Source organism: Bos indicus, chromosome 9 (assembly GCF_029378745.1).
Source record: "Bos indicus isolate NIAB-ARS_2022 breed Sahiwal x Tharparkar chromosome 9, NIAB-ARS_B.indTharparkar_mat_pri_1.0, whole genome shotgun sequence".
In the NCBI taxonomy this organism is placed as follows: Eukaryota; Metazoa; Chordata; class Mammalia; order Artiodactyla; family Bovidae; genus Bos; species Bos indicus.
Window position 1 is genome coordinate 35,333,193 of NC_091768.1, and position 22,765 is coordinate 35,355,957.

Below are 22,765 nucleotides of genomic sequence, written 5' to 3' on the forward strand. Positions count from 1 at the left end.
ATCTGTATTTCTGTTTTTTTGCCAGTACCATACTGTCTTGATGACTATAGTATAATCTGAAGTCAGGAAAGTTGATTCTCCAGCTCTATTCTTCTTTCTCAAGACTGCTTTGGCTATTCAGGGTCTTTTGTGTTTCCATACAAACTGTGAATTTTTTTGTTCTAGTTCTGTGAAAAATGTCATTGGTAATTTTACAGGTATCACATTGAATCTGTAGACTGCATTTGGTAGTATAGTCATTTTCACAATATTGATTCTTCCTTCCCAGGAACATGGAATATCTCTCCATCTGGTTATGTTGTCTTTGATTTTGTTCATTAGTGTCTTATAATTTTCTGTGTACAGTTGTTTTGTCTCCTTAGGTAAGTTTATTCCTAGATATTTAATTCTTTCTGTTGCAATGGTGAATGGGATTGACTCCTTAATGTCTCTAATTTTTCACTGTTAGTATATAGAAATGCAAGTGATTTCTGTGTATTGATTTTGTATTCTGCAACTTTGCTAAATCCACTGATTAGCTCTAGTAATTTTCTGATACTATCTTTAGAGTTTTCTATGTGCAGTATCCTGTCATCTTCAAAGAGTAGAGATTTACTTCTTCTTTTCTGATCTAGATTCCTTTTATTTGTTTTTCTTCTCTGATTGCTGTAGCTAGGACTTCCAGAACTATGTTGAATAATAGTGGTGAAAGTGGACACTCTTGTCTTGTTCCTGATCTTAGGGGGAATGCTTTCAGTTTTTCACCATTGAGGATAATGTTTGCTGTAGGCTTATCATATATGGCATTTACTATGTTGAGCTAGGTTCCTTCCATGCCCATTTTTTGAAGAGTTTTAATCATAAATTGGTGCTGAATTTTGTCAAAGGCTTTTTCTGCATCTATTGAAATGATCATATGATTTTTATCTTTCAATTGGTTAATATGGTGTATCATACTGATTGATTTCCTGGAATAAACCCAACTGGATCATGGTGTGGAGAAGGCAATGGCATCCCACTCCAGCACTCTTGCCTGGGAAATCCCATGGATGGAGGAGCCTGGTAGACTGCAGTCCATGGGGTCGCAAAGAGTCGGACACGACTGAGCGACTTCACTTTCGCTTTTTCACTTTCATGCATTGGAGAGGGAAATGGCAACCCACTCCAGTGTTCTTGCCTGGAGAATCCCAGGGGCAGGAGAGCCTGGTGGGCTGACATCTATGGGGTCACACAGAGTCGGACACGACTGAAGTGACTTAGCAGCAGCAGGATCATGGTGTATGAGCTTTTTGATGTGTTGATGGATTCTGTTCACTAAAATTTTGTTAAGGATTTTTGCATCTATGTTCATCAGTGATATTGGTGTGTAGTTTTCGTTTTTTGTGTTGTCTTTGTCTGGTTTTGGCCTCGTAGGATGAGTTTGGAAGTCTCCCTTCCTCTGAGAGTTTTTGAAAGACTTTTAGAAGGATAGACATTAGCTCTTCTCTGAATATTTGATAGAATTCTCCTGTAAAGCCATCTGGTCCTGGGCTTTTGTGTTTTTTTGGGAGATTTTTTTATCACAGCTTCAATTTCAGTGGTTATAATTGGGTTGTTCATAATTTCTGTTTTTTACTGGTTCAGTCTTAGAAGATTGAACTTTTCTAAGAATCTGTCCATTTCTTCCAGGTTATCCATTTTATTGCCATATACTTGTTCATAATAGTCTCCTATAATCCTTTGTATTTCTGCATTGTCTATTATAACCTCTCCTTTTTCATTTCTAATTTTGTTGATTTGCTTCTTCTCTCTTTTTTTCTTGATGAGACTAGCCAAAGGTTTCTCAATTTTATTTGTCTTTCTTAAAGAACCAGCTTTTAGCTTTATTAATCATTAATCTTTACTATTCTTTCTTTCATTTCTTTTTTATTTATTTCTGCTAAGGTCTTTATGATTTCTTTTTTTCTACTAATTATGTTGTTGTTGTTCTTTTTCCAGTTATTTTAGGTGTAAATTTAGATTGTCTGTTTGATGTTTTTCTTGTTTCTGGAGGTAGGATTGTATTGCTATAAACTTCCCCCTTAGAACTGCTTTTGCTGTATCCCATAGGTTTTGAGTTATTGTGTTTTCATTGTCATTTGTTTCTAGAAATTTTTTGATTTCCCTTTTGATTTCTTCAGTAACCTGTTGGGTATTTAGAAATGTATTGTTTAATCTCCATGTATTTGTGTTTCTTACAGTTTTTTTTTTCTTGTAATTGATATCTAGTCAAGTTAGGTCTATGAATCAATGCAAATTGGAAGTGGTCAAGCAGGAGATGACAAGAGTGAACATCGACATTCTAGGAATCAGTGAACTAAGATGGACTGGAATGGGTGAATTTAACTCATATGACCATATATCTACTACTGTGGGCAGGAATCCCTTAGAAGAAATGGAGTAGCCATCATGGTCAGCAAAAGAGTCCGAAATGCAGTACTTGGATGCAATCTCGAAAGCGACAGAATGATCTCTGTTCGTTTCCAAGGCAAACCATTCAATATCACGGTAATCCAAGTCTATGCCCCGACCAGTAATGCTGAAGGAGCTGAAGTTGAACAGTTCTATGAAGACCTACAAGACCTTCTAGAACTAACACCCAAAAAAGATGGCCTTTTCATTCTAGGGGACTGGAATACAAAAGTTGGAAGTCAGGAAACACCTGGAGTAACAGACAGGTTTGGCCTTGGAGTACAGAATGAAGCAGAGCAAAGGCTAATAGAGTTTTGCCAAGAGAATGCACTGGTCATAGCAAACACCCTCTTCCAACAACACAAGAGAAGACTCTACACATGGATATCACCAGATGGTCAACAGTGAAATCAGATTGATTATATTCTTTGCAGCCAAAGATGGAGAAGCTCTATATAGTCAGCAAAAACAAGACTGGAAGCTGACTGTGGCTCAGATCATGAACTCCTTATTGCCAAATTCAGACTGAAATTGAAGAAAGTGGAGAAAACCACTAGACTATTCAGATATGACCTAAATCAAATCCCTTATGACTATACAGTGAAAGTGAGAAATAGATTTAAGGGACTAGATCTGATAGAGTTCCTGATGAACTATGGACAGAGGTTCATGACATTGTACAGGAGACAGGGATCAAGAACATCCCCAAGAAAAATAAATGCAAAAAAGCAAAATGGCTGTCTGAGGAGGCCTTACAAATAGCTGTGAAAAGAAGGGAAGAGAAAAGCAAAGGAGAAGAGGAAAGATATACCCATTTGAATGCAGAGTTCCAAAAAATAGCAAGGAGAGATAAGAAAGCCTCCTCAGAGATCAATGCAAAGAAATAGAGGAAAACAATAGAATGGGAAAGACTAGAGATCTCTTCAAGAAAATTAGAGATATCAAGGGAACATTTCATGCCAAGATGGGCTTGATAAAGGACAGAAATGGTATGGACCTAACAGAAGCAGAAGATATTAAGAAGAGGTGGCAAGAATACACAGAACTGTACAAAAAAGATCTTCAGGACCCAGATAATCACAAAGGTGTGATCACTGACCTACAGCCAGACATCCTGGAATGTGAAGTCAAGTGGGCCTTAGGAAGCATCACTACGAACAAAGCTAGTGGATGTGATGGAAATCCAGTTGAGCTATTTCAAATCCTGAAAGATGATGCTGTAAAAGTGCTGCACTCAATATGCCAGCAAATTCGGAAAACTCAGCAGTGGCCACAGGACTGGAAAAGGTCAGTTTTCATTCCAATCTCAAAGGCAATACCAAACAATGCTTAAACTGCCACACAATTGCACACATCTCACACACTAGTAACGTGATGCTTAAAATTCTCCAAGCCAGGCTTCAGCAATACATGAACTGTGAATTTCCAGATGTTCAAGCTGGTTTTAGAAAAGGCAGAGGAACCAGAGATCAAATTGCCAACATCTGCTGGATCATCAGAAAAGCAAGAGAGTTCCAGAAAAACATCTATTTCTGCTTTATTGGCTATGCCAAAGCCTTTGACTGTGTGGCTCACAATAAACTGTGGAAAATTCTGAAAGAGATAGGAATACCAGACCACTTGACCTGCCTCTTGAGAAACCTATATGCAGGTCAGGAAGCAACAGTTAGAACTGGACATGGAACAACAGACTGGTTCCAAATAGGAAAAGGAGTACGTCAAGGATGTATATGGTCACCCTGCTTATTTAACTTATATGCAGAGTACATCATGAGAAACGTTGGGCTAGAAGAAGCACAAGCTGGAATCAAGATTGCCGGGAGAAATATCAATAACCTCAGATATGTAGATGACACCACCCTTATGGCAGAAAGTGAAGAACTTAAGAACCTCTTGATGAAAGTGAAATAGGGGAGTGAAAACATTGGCTTAAAGCTCAACATTCAGAAAACTAAGATCATGGCATCTGGTCCCATCACTTCATGGGAAATAGATGGGGAAATAGTGGAAACAGTGTCAGATTTTATTTTTTGGGGCTCTGAAATCACTGCAGATGGTGATTGCAGCCATGAAATTAAAAGATGCTTACTCCTTGGAAGGAAAGTTATGACCAATCTAGACAGCATATTAAAACACTGAGACATTACTTTGCCAACATAGGTCCATCTAGTCAAGGCTATAATTTTTCCAGTGCTCATGTATGGATATGAGAGTTGGACTGTGAAGAAAGCTGAGCACCAAAGAATTGATGGTTTTTAACTGTGATGTTGGAGAAGACTCTTGAGAGTCCCTTGGACTGTAGGAAGATCCAACCAGTCCATCCTAAAGGAGATCAGTCCTGGGTGTTCATTGGAAGGAATGATGTTGAAGCTGAAACTCCAGTTCTTTGGCCACCTGATGTGAAGTGGTGACTCATTGAAAGACCCTTATGCTGGGAAAGATTGAGGGCAGTAGGGGAGGGGGACGACAGAGGATGAGATGGTAGGATGGCTTCACCGACTCAATGGACATGGGTTTGGGTGGACTCTGGGAGTTGGTGATGGTCAGGAAGGCCTGGTGTGCTGCGGTTCATGGGGTTCCAAAGAGTTGGACATGACTGAGCAACTGAACTGAACTGAACTCATAGCATTGTGATTGGAGAAGATGCTTTATTTGATTTCAATTTTTTTTAATTTACTGAGGTTTGATTTGGGACCCAAAATGTAGTCTTTCCTGGAGAATGTTCCATGGGCACTTGCGAAGAAGGTGTATTCTTCTTCCTTTGGATGGAATGTCCTGAAGATATCAATGAGATCCATCTCATCTAATGTATCATTTAAGACTTGCGTCTCCTTATTAATTTCCTGTTTTGATGATCTTTCCATTGGTGTGAGTGGGGTGTTAATGTCTCCTACTGTTATTGTGTTACTGTCAGTTTCTCTTTTTATGTTTGTTAGTGTTTGTCTTATGTATCGAGGTGTTCATATGTTGGGTGCATACATATTTACAATTGTTATGTCTTCCTCTTGGATTGATGCCTTGATCCTTATGTAGTGTCTTTCCTTATCTCTTGTAATCTTGATTTTAAGGTCTATTTTGTCTGATATGAGATAGCTACTCCAGCTTTCTTTTGCTTCCCATTTGCATGGAATATATTTTTCCATCCTCTCACACTCAGTCTATATGTGTCTTTAGGTCTGAATTGGGTTTCTTGTAGACAGGATATATATGGGTCTTTGTTTTTATATCCATTCAGCTAGTCTGTGACTTTTGGTTGGAGCATTTAATGCATTTACATTTAAAGTAATTATTGATATATGTGTTCCCATTGCCATTTTCTTAATCGGCGTTGATTTTGTAGATCTTTTTCCTTCACTTGTATTTCTTGACTATATAAGTCCCTTTAACATTTGTTGTAAATCTGGTTTGGCGGTACTGAATTCTCTTAACTTTTGCTTGTCTGAAAAGCTCTTTATTTCTCTATCAATTTTGAATGAGATCCTTGCCAGGTACAGTAATCTTGGTTGTAGATTTTTCCATTTCAGTACTTTAAATATATCCTGCCATTCCCTTCTGGCCTGCAGAGTTTCTACTGAAAGACTAGCTGTTACTTGTTGCTTTTCCCTTGTTGCTTTTAATATTCTTTCTTTGTGTTTAGTCTTTGTTAGATTGATTAGTATGTGTCTTGGCATGTTTCTCCTTGGGTTTATCTTTGGACTTGATTGACTATTTCCTTTTCCATGTTGGGTAAATTTTCAACTATAGTCACCTCAAAAATTTTCTCATACCCTTTCTTTTTCTCTTCTTCTTTTGGGACCCCTATCATTATTCTGAATTCTTTTTCAGGTAGTTTGCCTATTTCCTCTTCATTTATTTGGACTTCTGTGTTTCTAATGTGTTCCTTCAATTGTGTAGTATTTCTCTGCCTTTTCATTATTTTTTTTTTTAACTTATTCTGTTTGAGGTCTTCTTTTCCCAGGCTTCAAGGTTGAATTCTTTCTTCCTTTTGGTTTCTGCCCTCCTAAGGTTTTTGTTTATTTGTTTGTTTGTTTTTCCTCTGATGGGCAAGGCTGAGTGAGGTGGTACTCCTGTCTGATGATTGGGTTTGTATTTTTGTTTCTTTGTTGTTTAGATGAGGTGTCCTGCACAGGGTGCTACTGGTGGTTGGGTCATGCCAGGTCTTGTATTCAGGTGGTTTCCTGTGTGTGAGTTCTCACTATTTGATACTCCCTAGGATTCGTTCTCTGGTAGTGTAGGGTCTTGGAGTCAGTGCTCCTATTTCAAAGGCTCAGGGCTTGATCTCTGGTCAGGAACGAAGCCTCCACAAGTGGTTTGTTATGGCATTAAGTGAGATTAAAATAAATACCCAAAAACGAGAAACCAAAGATGAACCCCAGACAAATGGCAGTTACAAAGACAGGAAAATAATAATTAAAATAATGGAATCTACACATACACATCCATAAGCAAAGTCAAAACAGTACAACTAAAATACAGTTGATTGATGTGGTAATCAAAGGAAATCAAAAATTATATTTATCAGTTAAGGACAAAACTAAGTAAAGCACAAACTGGAAAATAAAACTAAAGCAAAGTGCCAATTGGGGAATAAAGCAATGAAAATTAAACTAACAAATATGTTGAGAGGAAAGGAAAGAAAGAAAGAATACATATGCAAAGTTAAATAGAGATAGAAAAAAAGATTTATATACATTAAAGATTAACTGCAAGGGGAAAAGAACAGTAGGAAAAGCAAACAAAGGAATAAATGTAGAAAAAAATAATAATAGTTTTAAAAAAATTTTTTAAGGAAAAAAATAAGGAAAACTCCACAGAACTGCAAAAGCCCAACATAGAGGCAGAGGTTTATAACACAATAAAAAATATTACTGAGGGGGGAAAAAAAAGCTCAAAAGCTGAATTAGATTTCATAGTGCCAATGTAATTGACAAGTGCAACAGAGGGGGAAAAAATCCAAAAAAATCTACAGAACAACTCAAAACATAAGAATAATAAATGTTTTTCTTGAGTCACTGCTGTCAGAGTCCTTTCACTTGCTGAGAGTCACAGTCCACCTCACCTCCCTAGAATGCCCTCCAACACTGTGCTGATCTCTGGATGCTTTGTGGGAGGAACTCAGATTCTAATCTCTTCCTACTCCTGTGAGTTTTTGCCTCAAATGTCCACTGCTGTCAGAACTAGTGTGTTTTCTTGTGTGGGAGCTCTCAGTGTCCTTTTATATAGTCCATAGACACAGGGTCTGCCTAGTTGAGCATGTGGATTTAATCTGCAGCTTGTATAGCTGGTGGGAAGGTTTTGGGTCTTCTTTAGCCACACTGCCCCTGGGTTTCAATTGTGGTTTTATTTCTACCTCTGCATGTGGGTCATCCAACCTGAGTAAACCATCAGGTTTACTCCTGATGCTGCCCTGGAGGACTTGGGTTTGCCCTTGTGAAGGCCAGGTGTGGAGGTGGTGCAGCTGCTTGGGTCATAGGGGTTCTGGAAGAACCTGGTACTCAGGGGAGTTGGTGGCTCTGGCAGCAGGAAATACAGTGCTCTAGAAGGGTATGGCAATACACTCCAGTATTCTTGCCTGGAGAACCCCCCTGGCAGAGAAGCCTGGCAGGCCACAGTCTACAGAGTTGCAAAAAGTTGGACATGACCAAAGCGACCCTGTGCACATAGACACAAGATTTTTTTGCATGTGGCAGCTCTGCCCCAGTAAGTGTTGAGGGTGAAGGTGGAGTAGCTGCTTGGCTTGTGGGGACTCTGGCAGGGCAAGGTGTTCAGGAACATGGACTGCCTCTTCCACAGGAGTTATGGCCCTATCAGAGTTCTCTTTTGAGCCTCTTGTCTGAGTTGGCAATCAGAAGGCCTCTTTGGTCAGTCTTCAGAGCTCTGACCATTCAGGCACTTAGAGGGCTCCCTTGCTTGGAGTCCTTCTCTGTTGTTCCGTGTGTCAGGCACATGGAGGGGTCCCCCTGGCTGGGGTCCTACTCTGTAGATTGGGGCATCAGGCACTTAAAGGGGCAACCTGGGTGGGGTCCTACTCTGTAGTTTAGTGCATCAGGCATTTGATGGGCCAGCCTCTCTATTGTTTAGCTACCAATGCTGGCCTGTGGGGACAGAGAGGCCATGGTGATGGCTCCACCCTATGTGTGACTCAGCAGTATCGCCTTGCTTCCATGGCTGCCTGGCTTTCCTCCACTGACATTTCCTACCAGAATCTCCTCCTTCACATCTCCTTGGTCTCTCTCTCCACAGTCAACAGCAGCCTTTGCCCTGGGATTGCTCCACAATCTCTAAATTCTAGCTCCCAGATGCTGTGCCTTCCAGGGGACCTGTGTCCCTTTCTGGGGTATGTATGTCTGCAGCAAGGACTGTCTGATTCTCATCCCATGTAGGCTGCCACAGATCAGCTGTTTCACTCTCAGCCTTAAACGTTTCTCCTCTGACTCAGACAATTGCACCAAGGTGGGGCTCAGACCCCCGCTTCAGTTCCCCCACCTGCTGAGGGCAGGTCCGGTCCTACTAACACTCCTGTTTTTTCCCCTAGTTCCTTCAACCTACTGAGATTTGCATGGTTTTATATATTCTTTTCTGCTGGTCAGGTAATCCTGTCCTCTCTCAGCTGGTGTTCTGCATGCACTTCTGTGTCTGAAGGTGTATTCTTGATGTATCCACGGAGAGAGATGTACTCCACATCCACCTACTCCTCTGCCATCTTGTTCTCCTGAAAGTTGTGCGTATGTGAGTATATGGGAATTCTCTATATTTTCTGCTCAATTTTTCTATAAACCTAGAACTGGTCTAAAATAGCCTTTTTAAATTTTAAAAAAGAAAGGGAGTTTCTATTTAGTTAACCTTGATATCCATTAGGTCAAATCATAACTTTTTTTTAAGTCCCTTTGACTTTCAAATAAAGCAGTTTCTCTTGTAGAAACATCAATTACCAGTATTAACAGGGAACTTTAATTCCCTTCCCTCCCCTCTCCTAATTGTCTCAAGACTTTCTACAAGACTAACTTTGACTACTGCTCATAGATGCCAGCTACCTTGATGAAAGAAAACACTTAATGATTATATGTTGAAGAATGAGTTTAGGGCAGGTGAGAAGGTGGGGTGTGAGATCTATCAGTCTGGAACAGAAACTTAGAAAGAGAAAGGAGAGAAATTAGAGTATCAAAGGGGTTCTGAGAAATGTCTTAAAAAGGAAAACAATGGAAAGGACCCAGAATGGTAAATGAGTCCTTTTCATGATTGGGATTGGATTCAAAGGTGGGGTCAGGAAGAGATGACTCTTGCCTCACAAGGAAGGGATGAGCTAACAGGCTGAGATGCTCTGAAAACTGCAGGATGGCCTTGAGCATGGATGGAAGGAATTGTATATGATCCACATCCAATAATAACTTTGCGTTCATTGTTCAGGGAATGCACTGCAGTAGATACAATTACGGCTTGTCCTCCCAACAATTGATTTGTAAGTCAGATGTCTTTCAGTGAGTTGATATGATTGCTTATTGTGAGATTTTTGTTAGAAATCTGGCAGGAGCTGAAAGCAGTTTTTTATTAAATAGCAAAGAGAGGAAGTGCTGGGTTAAATGGCAGGAGCATTAGAGAGATGAGAAATTGGCAAAAGACCCATGGGATGCTTTCTAGCTTTTTCTAGGCAGGTTCCCCTTTTACATTAGAGAGCATGGCTAGTGTGCAGTGAACCAACCATATGGGTAGAAAGAAGACAGCTATTCATATAATAAATGATTGGGTATAAATGTTTTCAATAAGAAAATTTAATTTTAATTACATTAAGGCTAAAACTTTTAAAACTTTTTTGTTTTTGAGAATTTCTTCACATAGGATTTAAACTCAGAACTGCATCAAAGAGGTGACATAGTTAAAGATCAAAATAATCAAAGGAAAGAAAAGGTGAACAGCAAATGATGGGACATGTAGAAGGCTAAGATAGCCTGTGATGTTTACTTAAACTTAAATGTCATTCTCAAGGGCTTTGTTGATGGGTGAGCAAGAAAATAGATGTAGCTAATGCAGTTTGGCCCTAATATTCCAATTGATTATTCACTATTTTTTAATGTGTATTGTTCATAACTTTGTAACATAGGGAGAAAGCACTGTAAGCATAGGGGTAGTATTATGACCCTAGCATTCAAACTAAAGCTGATTTTTTCATAAATTGGATCGAAAGATAGATTGACATTTGAAAATTTTCTATATAGAGTTTTAAGCTCTTTTGAAAATATTGTCAATGTTAGGTTTTGAGCTGAAAGAAGTTATAATTGCTAGATGCATGTTGTCTGAAATGGACAATGTATGTTTTGCAATAAATTGAAGTATTAACCTTGAGAAAATCCTTCATTGTATTGAAAACTGAACAAGTTAGTCTGATACTTACATAATTTATAAGGCATGTGAATTCAGATATATGACCTTGTTTGGGGTCCTAAGAATCAGGGACAGAAACTTATTGTAAGTTTCCTGTGCTCTTAATGCCCTTATAAGTGTTTGTATGATAAGGTTTTATATAATTCATTATAAGTTAATTTATACATACATATGCATACACATATACACATGTAATTGTGTGTGTATATATGTATGTAATATACATAGAGAGGGACAGTGAGGAGGTGACAGAAAGTATGTGAGCACAGGAGCAAAAAGCTTATGAGAATCATTTTCAGAAGAAATCAAGCAAAACTGCTAAAATATCACATAATATAGGTCTTAGTGAATGAAGAATCACATCAAAATGTAATAATTGATAATTATTAAATGAATATTGTTTTATATTATTTATTTAAAATTCTTCTGTCAACCATTTAAAATGGTTAAATATGATTTTCAAGGTATTTCTGTCATTCATTTTTCTCATTCAATGATTCATTTAGTAAGTGTGTAATGTCCTAACTCTGATTGTTTTGAAAAAGTGCTGCAGATTTTGAGTAGACCAATCCAACTGGGGTCTTCTGAATTGCAGGCAGATTCTTTACCAACTGAACTATAAGGAAAGCCAAAAAGGATAGTGTAGGGAGGTCAGACATTTTCTTAAGAAAGAAACTCTGACCTCTGAGTCATAAGACCTATTAATTTGGCAAAGTTGTGGGTTGGTAATGAAAAGAACATTGTGTTCACCATCCATATGTACAAGGCTTTGAGGCAAATGAGAACAGCAGAGAAAGTCAATACATTTGAACTATAGAAAGATGCTAACCTGCAAGGTGAGGATGTGGAGTGAGGACATAATCATGCAGGGACATCTAGACTTTACAACCAGTGTTAGTGTTTGTTTAAGAGAAATGTAATACTTTGAAGGGTTTCACAAAGAGGGATGAGTAGTAACATTTGTATTTTTCAAAGAATGCTTTTGCCCATAGAGATAATTGACTAGAGAAGAAAGTTAAAATATGTAGACATAGGATTAAAGTTGGTGAAATAAAGTACTTTTATTTATTGAAACATATAGAAAGAAAAATTGTGTGTGTGTGTGCATAAAGTGTCAAATGGCTTCCCTGGTGTCTCAAATGGGAGAGAATTTGCATGTAATACAGGAAACTTGGGTTCAATCCCAGGGTCAGGAAGATGCCCTGGAGAAGGGAAGAGCTGCCCGCACAATATTCTTGCTTGGAGAATTCCATGGGCAGAGGAGCCTGGCAGGCTACAGTCTATGGGGTCACAAAGAGTTGGACATGACTGAGCAACTAACACTTTCACTTTCAAATATCAAATACTTATGGTGTCAACACATTTTAAATAATATCTGTCAAATAATACTTTAAAAATAGCCCAAATTAGGACAGCATGTTAGATGGGGAACACATGTATACCTGTGGTGGATTCATTTTGATATTTGGCAAAACTAATACAATTATGTAAAGTTTAAAAATAAAATAAAATTAAAAAAAAATAAAAGCTAACACAAATAAAAACCTCAGGTTGACTGTATCTTGTATACTACTGCTACTGCTAAGTCACTTCAGTCGTGTCCGACTCTGTGCGACCCCATAGACGGCAGCCCACCAGGCTCCCCCGTCCCTGGGATTCTCCAGGCAAGAACACTGGAGTGGGTTGCCATTTCTTTCTCCAATGCAGGAAAGTGAGAAGTGAAAGTGAAGTCGCTCAGTCGTGTCCAACTCTTAGCGACCCCATGGACTGCAGCCTACCAGGCTCCTCCATCCATGGGATTTTTCAGGCAAGAGTGGGTTGCCATTGCCTTCTCCAATATCTTGTATAGAAAGTCCCATATCCATCTAAATGCTTTGATCTTTTTCTATTAATCAAGGAAAAATTGAGTTTTTTCCCCTACTTTCAGAGGTATGGGACTTTCAGAGATAGCTTGTATAGAAAGTGCCATATCTCTGAAAGTATAAAAAACTCTATTTTCCCTTGATTAATAGAGAAAGATCAAAGAATTTGGATGGATCAAAGGCAAAGTAAGGAGAGTCCCAGACACTGCTAGTCACAGGCCTCAGAGTAGAGTGTTGCATGAGATGGGAAAGTGGGAGGACAACTTTATCATCTATTAACCTCCTCCTCTCTAGATCACAGAGAAAGCCAGGAAATTCCAGAAAAACAGCTACCTCTGTTTCATTGACTATGCCAAAGCCTTTCACTATGTGGCTCATAATAAACTGTGGAAAGCTCTTAAAGAGATGAGAATACAGACCATCTTACCTGTCTTCTGAGAAATCTGTGTGCAGGTCAAGAAGCAACAGTTAGAACCCTGTATAGAACAAATTTTTGGCTCAAGATTGAGAAAGGAGTATGACAGGGCTGTCTGCTGTCATGCTGTTTGTTTAATCTATAAGCTGAGCACATCATGAGAAATTCCAGGCTGGATGAATTAGGAACTGGAATCAAGATAGGTGAAAAAAACATCAACAACCTCAAATATGCGGATGATACCAATCTAATGGCAGAAAGCGAAGAGGAATTAAACAGCCTCTTGATAAGGGTAAAGGAGGTGAGTGAAAGAGCTGGCTTAAAACTAAATATTAAAAACACTAAGATGATGGCATCCAGCCCCATAACTGCATGGCAAATAGAAGGGGAAAAGTTGGAAGCAGTGACAGATTTCCTCTTCTTGGGCTCTAAAATCACTGCGGATGGTGACTGCAGCCATGAAATCAGATGTTTGATTTTTGGCGGGACAACTATGACAAACCTAGACAGTGTGTTGAAAAGCAGAACCATTACTCTGCCGACCAAGGTCCATATAGTCAAGGCTATGGTCTTCCCAGTGATCACACATGGTTGTGAGAGCTGGACCATAAAGAAGGCAGAGTACCAACCAATTGATGCTTTTGAACTGTGGTGCTGGAGAAGACTCCTGAAAGTCCCTTGGACAACAAGGAGGTCAAACCAGTCAATATTAAGGGAGATCAACCCTGAAATACTCATTGGAAGGACTGATGGTGAAGCTGAAACTCTGGTATATTGGTCATCTGATGTGAAGAGTTGACTCATTGAAAAGCCTCTGAGGCTGGAAAAGATTAAGGGAAGAAGGAGAAGAGGATGTCAGAGGATGAAATGGTTGGATGGCATCACCGATGCAATGGATGTGAATTTGGGCAAAGTCTAGGAGATGGTGAGGGACAGGGAGACCTGGCACACTGCAGTCCATGAGGTTGCAAGGAGTCAGACACAACTGGGTGACTGAACAGCAACAGTAACCTCCTCTTCCTGGTGAGAGAGCCTGTTGGAGGCAAAGTGTTTGAAAGATGAGAGGGGAAGGGACATGGGATTAGGAAATGAAAATCCAGAGAGTTTGAATAACTTCAAATTGCTACTTCCAAAATCAGAGCATAAAATTGCACCTAACCAAAAGAGCAGGCTTCCCTGATGGCTCAGCAGTAAAGAACCTGCCTGTAATGCAGGAAGGAGATGTGGGTTCAGTCCCTGGGTCGGAAAGGTCCCCTGGAGAAGGAAGTGGCAGCCCATTCCAGTGTTCTTGCCTGGGAAATCCTATGGACAGAAGAGCCTGGTGGATTACAGTTTATGGGGTTACAAAGAGGGGGACATGACTGAGCAACTAAACAACAACCACCACCAAATTAATACAGTGGATTTTGGGTGAGTGGTTCACTCAGGACTTGAAATTATATTAATGGATAGCCCCAGGAGAGTCTCCTGACTATCACTGTATTTCAGACTGTGCTGAATGCCACCAGTCACACTTCAGAGGGGAACAGATGCCCGACTTGTGCAGAGTGCTGTAAATAAAACTAAAACAAACACGATAAGCAAACAATCGCAGAAACTTATAAACACATGACAGTTACAACAACAACAAAAAATTGGAAAGAAAGGAAGATGAAAGTAACATCTAGCAAGTATTATCTTTATAATCAGAAGAGGTCTGGAATGTGGCAATTGTGAAAATGTGTATGTTTATACCTGTTTTGTGGGGATTCAAAGAAGAGCTTAAAGAAGCAATTCTGGGTCAGCAAAAAAGAATCAAAGGGAACTGACATACCTGAGGAAAAAATGAAAGAGAAAAACAAAAGCATTGTTGATTTAAAGAAAAGTTTAGAGATACAAGTAGAATGAATTTATCTTAAAGCATCTCAATAAACATAAATTAGAAAACTGAGAAAATTATAAAAAATGTAAATGGCACAAATAATATTAGCAGGAATAGTATTTCTGGAAGACATACAAAGGAAATCAGCAGATGTTTAATTTGTGTTATCAGGAAGAAAATATGGCATGTGGAAAAAAATAAGTGGATGATAAAATTGCCTTTCCTATCATAAAGGTGTTACATATCCCACAAAATCTGATTTTAAAAAAAAGGCAATACTGAAACATACATTGTGAGGTTTAGAACTTAAAGGTTAATGATGATGATAATAATAATAATAATAAAACACATGTACAGAAAGCCAAAGATTTTTTTTTTCATACTTTGTAGGATGCCAAGAGACAACATTGGACAGTTTAAGATGATCATGCTCAGTTTAGTTTTCTCTCAAGGCACGATACTGAAATTCATAAAACTCAAAAAAGATGTCTTCCCTTGAGTTATTATTGAAAGATACATTACTTGATAACAAAATAAAGCCAACCAATGGATGAGTGTGATGAAATTAAAGAGATCAGGAAGGATTATGGCATGACAGAAAAATAGGTTGAAATTTGGTTGAAATAATAGGTTTAAATAAATATTTGACTCACTGACCTTTGTTTTTTTTTAATATAAATTTATTTATTTTAATTGGAGGTTAATTACTTTACAATATTGTATTGGTTTTGCCATACATCAACATGAATCTGCCACGGGTGTACACGTGTTCCCCATCCTTGGTCTTTGTTTTAATTTCTTTATACTTTTCTGTGTTTTATAGTGAGTTATACCATTTTTTCTCTAAAGCATGTATTTTAAAATATTAATATTGGGAAATTAGTTAAAAGGTAATTAGTTGTCATAGTTCAGCTAGATGAGTGCTCAGGCTAGGAACATAATAATGGGGATGGAGAGATATGAAAAGGAGGAGGTAAAAATCAACAGGCTCTGTTAATGAAATGGATATAGTATGTGAGGGAGAGGGAGATGACAAGCAAAATTTTTACCTCCCTGGCCTGTACTACTTGTTGGGTGGTTCTCTGTAACAGGAAATACCAGAAAAGACCTCAATGTGGAGGACTGGGTTGGATATTACTATTTCAGATATCATTTGAATCTACAATAGTGATTATAAATTTTCAGAGTGTGATGACTTCTTTTGATTGGCAAAATATTTGAGAATTCTTTCTCCTTCCTTGAATCCACATAACAGTATATGTATTATTATTATCATTATTTACATTGGTAATTACTTCTCCAGAGTGTACAGACTCGTGTCCTCTAGTAGTTTAGAACAGAAGTGAGTGATCTTTTTGTACAAGTCCAAATGGTAAATATTTTAGGCCTTATGGGCCACAAAGTCTCTGTTCCAATTACTCAGCTCTGTCACTGTAGCAAAAAAGCATCTGTAGACAATATAGAAATGCCTGAATCTGATGATGTTTACAATACAATTTTATTTTTGAATACTGGACCTTGAATTTTGTATAACTTTTACATCATGAAATATTATTCTTATTTTGATTTTGTCCACCAATTAAAACATATAAGCCATTACTAGTCACTGGATTATTTTAAAAACAGGCAATTATCTGGATTTGGCATTCAGACCCTAATTTGCCAACCCTCAGTCTAGAATACTTCCCTTCTGGATCTCTATTTAGACTTGTTAGCAAAAATTGGGTGTTTTTGTAAATATTGAGCATATATATTATGTAAATATTACCTGTAAATTTTATAATCATGTGTGAAATCATGGCAAATTGGGCAAAACTAATACAATATTGTAAAGTTTAAAAATAAAAAAAATAAAAAACAAAACAATGGTTCAAGGATGTCGAGAACCATAGAACCTTTATTGGAAACATGCAGCACAAATCTGCTTTGGGTTTAAGCTTAATAAGGCTTTAATTTAGCAAATATATCCTCTAGAGGCAGTGAAATTACATTGTTGTCTTATGAGAATGTTCTCTGTTAGAGTGTTTAGAGACCTTTATTCTTGGAAACTTTTATCCATTGAAGTAATATATCTATTCTTGTGTTTTATGATGACATTTTCATATTTAAAGATAACATATCTTTCCTTATATAGTTTTTGATTCCTGATATCTAGTTTTTCCTCTGCTTACATTTCACTAAAAATTTGTGTTGTGGAATTTAGTTTTTTAAAGATCTAAGGAAGAGAGAAATTTCCTTATTCCACTGTAATCCCAAAATTTCATTGAAATTTTTTCTCTAGAGTACCATGAACCCTTTTACTTCCGTAAGCATAGTATCCTTAGTTTTTGTTTAACATCATTAAAAATTTGAGGATATACAAGAGAAGTTATAATCAATTGCTATTTTTTATAGACTTCATCTACTTAATGTATCTAAAATGATAGGACTTAAAAGAGTAACATACTTAATTTACTGGCTGAAAAATCAATATTGACTCATAATTTAACAAAATACATTGTTTACATGGTAATATTTTGTATATCAAGTATAATTTCATGTTTTTAAATCCTTTTTGGAGTTTATAATCATTTTAACAATTGTGTATGAAACCGTAACTCAAGAAACCTTTAAAAATACTAATAACTGTATACCTGTGATGGATTCATTTTGATATTTGGCAAAACTAATACAATTATGTAAAGTTTAAAAATAAAATAAAATTTAAAAAAAATACTAATAACAAAGCAATTAGTAATTGAAAGAATATTTAAGAACAGGACAGAAATAAAATAATCAGTAAATCATTTAGATAGTGGAGTTTCTCAACAATTATTATATTTTGGGGATAATAACCAATTATAATTTTTAAAAATGTAAGCTATAGTCTCTAATATAAAAGCTTATTAGGCCACATGGATAATTCCAATATCTTTAAATATGTCTTCTTCAATCATAATCATATTGAACACTAAATGTACCATTTTATTTTGATCTTTGAAGAATTTAATGACATACCTCTAGTATCATCAGCTAACATTTAAGTCAGAAAAACTTTAGTTTAAGGTAAAATATGCTGAGTCAAAGTAAACATATTCCAATTGGAAATGTGTAAAGATGCAGAAAAGATAAATTGAAATCACCAAATTAAAAATTTGTGTTGTGGAATTTATTCTATCATAGTTAACATATGATAGTTAACATATGTTAACACATAGTTAACATATGTTTAACATAGTTAACATAGTTTCCAGCATAGTTAACAACAATCATTTAGCATTTGAAAAGAAACACACATATATATACACAAGTTTTCTCTTCCTTTCACCCAAAAATCTAGGGGAAATAAAGTTATTGAAGTGTTTTCTTATGAAATGTCATCTATCAGACTTACTGTAAAACAGCAAAAAAATTCAGTTAACTCACTGAAGCAATGTATCCAAGCAATTCCATCTGATTGGCATATTTTTCCCTATATAAATTGAAATACTCAATTCAACCACCTGGGAAAAAAGCAGAGCTAATGTATGTTGGAGTCAGAGATTTGTAAAGATCTTTTATTATTTTTTGATTTATAAGAACATACTTAATGTCAATAATCTCTTCTTGAAGAAAAGTGTATCTCAGCCTGTCCTATGTGTTTTGATGTGGGTATTTTCTCATTTATTTGATGTGTAGGCATCAGTCAGCTAGCTTCTGGATCTCTTTCTGAGAGGCTTGCTGCATGCGTAGCTATACATTTGGTGTGTTTCTGAGAAGAAGGAAGACTCCTGTGTTGCCAACTTGGTCTACTCTGACTCTCAGTAATTATTTTTATCTCTAACACACTAGGAATAAATATCATGAGATGGAGACCTTGTCTATATTATCCACTGCTGAATTTTAGTGCTTGGAGTAATATAGTAAACACTTAATAAGTACTTCTTCACTGATTATGTTAACTATATTCAAAGGCAAGAAAATGTTAGTCATCCAATTTCCTAATTCAAATATATATTTTGTCATATATCAAAAAACTTGAAATTTTAGGGAAATGTGTTTCTGCCTTCCTCTAATATGAATGCAAAGTACTGGGTTACAAAACTTTTAATCTTTAGATATGGTGCTTTTCTATAAGGCAAACATTATCCACCTTGTTTTCTTAGATTTTTTTTTACTTTCCCAAATGTTTAAAAATAATTCTATATAATATTCCATTACAACTGTCATCTCTTAGAAGCTTACGTTTTTAACTTATTTTAAGTGATATCTTTTACAGGGGATTCCTTTTACATTTTCCTCAACTATTAGTATTAAATAAATCTATTTTAAACTTTAAACAACTTTTCATGGGGCATTTTACTTGTATCATGTTTTAGTCACCTCAGGCTGCTGTTTACTGAAGAGAAAAGACAACTTAAAAATTGTGAGTTAAGTTTTAGTCAGGGACCTTACTGAGGAGGAGAGCCTGGGAGATAGGCTTTCAACTCAGAGGAACTGCTCCAGAAAGGTTAGGGAGGAGCCAGGATGTATAGGAATGTTTGCAGGGAAAACAACAAAAACCTGTAGTCAAACATCAAGAGATTCCTGCACATCACACAACACAGACATCTCCAGTTAATGATTTTAGTGCTTTTCTGTGTTTGGGAAGATGCAAAAGTCTGGGCTCATTGAAATTACTCCTTAGATATGCATCTTAACTATCTAGGGCTAGTATCCTGGTTGTTTATTCCCATCCTGAATCCTCCTCTGGGTGCACTGTGTGGGGGTGCGGAGGCGGGGGGGGGGGGGGGTGATGCCTTGATGGTGATGATGGGCAACATTCATAGCCTACTGGAGTGGCAGGCAACATTTTTTTGTTTGCACTCCCATAACAACAACAACAACAACAATGAACACAGACTGGGTGGCTATAGGACAAAACTTGGTTTCTCACACTTTTGAAGCCCGGAAAATCCACGATCAAGGTACCAGCAGATTTGGCGTCTGGTAAGGGCTCTCTCCATAGGTTGTAGTCAGCCTCTTTCTCACTGTATATTCCTATGGTCTTTCCTTGGTGTGTATACATGGACAAACCCCCTGGCGCCTCTCTCTTTCTCTTTAAAAGGTCATTCATTCTATCAGATTAGGATTCTACTCTCATGACTTCATTTAACCTTAAATACCTCCTAAAAGCCCTATGTCCAAGTATAGTCTCATTGAGGATTAGGACTTTGACTTACGCATCTGAGGGGAGGATACAATTCAGTTCAAAACATATAGATAATTGAATAAAATAGATATTGATGTCTAAAAGGAAGTCGCCCTAGAGCTCCGGGTTTTGCTCTGTGTGTGTGTGTGTGTGAAAGCACAAACTGACACAAATTTACCATTTATTAATCATACCGTCAAGAGGAAAGGTCTGTACCTGATGAATTATCTGTGGCTATACATGTGTGTGTTAGTCACTCAGTCATGTTTGACTCAGCGACCCCAGGGACTGTTGCCCACCAGGCTCCTCTGTCCATGGAATTTTTCAGGCAAGAATACTGGGGTGGGTAGTCATTCCCTTCTCCAGGGGATCTTCCTGACCCAGGGATTGAACCCAGGTCTCCTGCATTGCAAGCAGATCCTTTACCATCTGAACCACCAATGAAGTCTGTATGTGAATCTAATCCATGCAACTGACAAAGTAAAAAATTTAGTCAGGCATTCAGGGATTTGAGAATGTATAGATGGTTAACTCTACTCTTTATTGTTTAGTGGTGTGCACAGAGACAGAATACATTTGCAGGAAAGGGTCATATTCCTTATTGAGAGCTAAGAGCTTTTATTCATGCAGATAATATACTCACAATTTTCAAAATTATGATTCTTTTTTTATAAAAGGCATTTTCTAGATCACTGACTCAGAGTTTTATATATGTGTGTGTTAGAGACTTATGACACTGATAAATTTTCAATAAAAATAGAGAAAATATATTGTGAATATCTGAAGTGCACATTCACTAAAAAATAAGCCATATCCTTTTAAATTTGTTTACAGTTATGTAACATAAGCATATTAATTCATATGTCACTTGTAATTTATTTAAAAAGCTATTTTTAATATTTTGTATATAGTAAGCCTTCAATAAAGTATTTCTTCATGTATATTGTACATACTGTTTGATCTAAATATATTTTGTATGGAAATGAATGATTATTCTGGGGACTTTTTTTTTGAGACAGAGAAGTTTAGAGAATTGAAGGATAATTGTGTTAATAAGCCAATGTGTATATAAAGGACTCCATAAGTAAATGAATAATTTTAAGTTCTCTTGTACAGGGAAAGTAACAATATCTGAGTAGACAGGAAATAACAAACTGACAGAGACTATATATTTTCATTGCCAAATGAATACTCTGTGTTATTAGCACAGGAATCATCAAATAAATACATGAGGAAACCTAGACAAGTCTAGACTCTGCATAGGCAAGGCATATCAGCCAAGTTTCTCCATGTAAGAAATAATCACAAAATTGCAGCGACATACCCAAGTAAGTGTTTATTTCTTCTTCATGTATCAGTTACTCCTTTCAGTAGATTTGCTTCAGCTGTGAATATAAGGTTCAGCCAGAGCAGCTGTTTCAGACTGTGGATTCAACTTAGCTTGGTTACAAATAGGGTTCAGTTACCTCCGGGTGTCTCATTCAGGGACCAAGATAAAGGAACAACAGATGTCCAGGGGAATCTCATCTTGTAGTGATCTCTAGAGTGCATTAATTGATGCACATAATAAGCCTCGCTGGCATCACATCCATTAGTATCCCACTGACCAAAGCAATGGTGTATATCTAAGCCAAGTTCAGTTAGGTAAATAAGTACCACACGGCATTCCTGGTGAGGCAAGGGCAGGAATGAATAAATGCTGAAAAGTAATCTTAATTTTCACAATGTGCCCTCTTGTTCACAGATATTCACTTCTTTTCTTCATGAAGTTAATGTCTCCTTAAATAGAATATGACAGAAATCTTACTGAAAAGTTTCATTCATTCATGGCATCAAGTTCATTGCCTAGGATCTGGTGGTTTCCATTATGCCAAGAATTTGCCCCTCTGAAAACCAGAAACCAAGGAACTAAAAGGAAGAGTTATTTACTCGCTATATACCCAACATAATAAAATGGAACGGGGGCAGTATAATTACATTAACAACCCCATCCAAAAAGACAAGAATATAGCATTCACTGATACATAAAAATTCTCAAGTTTGGCCAAGCAAATGCTACCAGGGCTTTTTCCTGTTAGGGAAGTTTACTTCACCAGTTCCCAATTAACTTCCTCAAAGTGGCTTTCCAGTCCGTAGTTTTCCGCAGTTCTTAGATTCACCTTGGGAGAGTGCTTCAGTTTTTTCATTTCCCTTTCTAAAGAAAGTATTGGTCATTTCTGAAGAAAGTATTGGGAAACATGTCATTCATTGGTGAAGGTGTAGCTTTTCAGCCTCTTTCTGCATCTAGAAATTTGAAAGCCAGTCTTCTTCTTATACTTGATTTAATCTCAGTTTCATTTAATCTGGGCTGCTTGTACTTTTACCAATATAGCTCTTTCAAAAATGTTGTATGTGTTTTATGCCTTTGTTTCTAGCTAGTTTTATTTGTTCAAAGCTATACCCACAATTTACTTTCAGACCTGTCTTTCTTTTTGACTTAATTATCAGTAATTTGGGTATATTTGATTTTGCTGCCATCAAACTTTCTAAGTGCCTGTTGAGCCAGTTGAAAGAATCTGCTATAGTCACCTTACTTTTTTAGAGGTCTAAAAAAATTTTGCAAGTACACTTTTGATTTCACCATTTCCCTCACACCAATTTAATTCTTTAATTCTGTAGATTCAGGGCTGTTTCTCTTTCCTCATAACTTT